A 989-nucleotide genomic window follows, 5' to 3' on the forward strand; every position below is an offset into this window, starting at 1 on the left:
CCCCCTCCCCCACCGCCGCCCCACGGCTGGCCCACAGCTGCCCCACGGTCCGCCCCACACTCACCCTTCCCTTCTTCTCTTCCTCCATCAGAAGGGACTCAAAGAGGAGTGAAGCACTGGACCCCCGAGTGACCCCCCCTGGACCCCCAACTGCCCCACATCCCCCGACCCCACAACCTGGGGAGGGCAATAAAAAAGCATTGGGCAGCAGCAGTTGGTTCTGTTGGTCAATCACAAACTGCCCCACAGAACATCTCCAACTGCCCCACAGAGCTCCACAACTTGCCCCATGGTGCCCCACAACCACCACCTGCCCCACAGAATATCTCCACCGGCCCCATGGAGCACCACAACCTGCCCATGGCCCATCAAGACCTGACCCATGCTGCCCCACAACCATGACCTGCCCCATGGCTCATCTCAGCCTGCCCCACAGTGCCCCGCAACCACCACCTGCCCCACAGAACATCTCCACCTGCCCCATGGAGCTCCACCACCTGCCCCATGGCACCCCTCGACCACCCCCTGCCCCACACCGCCCCATGGCCACACATGGGGAGAGACACCGTGGGGTGGGGGAGGGAGGTTGTGGGGCAGCACTTGGGATGGGGCTCTATGGGACTCTGTGGGACAGAGGAGGGGATCTCTGGGTCTCTGTGGGGCTCTATAGGTCTCCTCTATAGGGATCTATGGGGCTCTATGGGCATCTATAGGGCTCTCTGGGTCTCTGCTATAGGGATCTATGGGTCTCTATTGGTCTCTATAGGGATCTATGGAGTGCTATGGATCTCTAAGGAGCTCTATAGGGATCTATGGGGCGGAGGAGGGGCTCTATGGGGCAGAGGAGAGGATCTATGGGTCTTATCTATAGGGATCTATGGGTGTTTATGGGGCCCATGAGGACTCTATGGGTCTCTACAGGTGTCCTCTGTAGGGCTCTACGGGGCTCCATGGGTCTCTACAGGGCTCTATAGGGATCTATAGTGCTC

At 60.0% G+C, this 989-nt stretch overlaps 1 protein-coding gene across 1 annotated transcript in view; it reads left to right on the forward strand.

Annotated features, from left to right (window-relative positions):
* The window catches only part of LOC104284354 (myosin-6), a gene marked incomplete at its 3' end in the record, with an annotated part of 25,498 nt that overhangs the window by 3,703 nt on the left and 20,806 nt on the right, over window positions 1-989 (forward strand). The window lies entirely within an intron of this gene.

This window comes from Charadrius vociferus, unplaced genomic scaffold, assembly GCF_000708025.1.
Source record: "Charadrius vociferus isolate BGI_N301 unplaced genomic scaffold, ASM70802v2 scaffold204, whole genome shotgun sequence".
NCBI classification, from domain to species: domain Eukaryota; kingdom Metazoa; phylum Chordata; class Aves; order Charadriiformes; family Charadriidae; genus Charadrius; species Charadrius vociferus.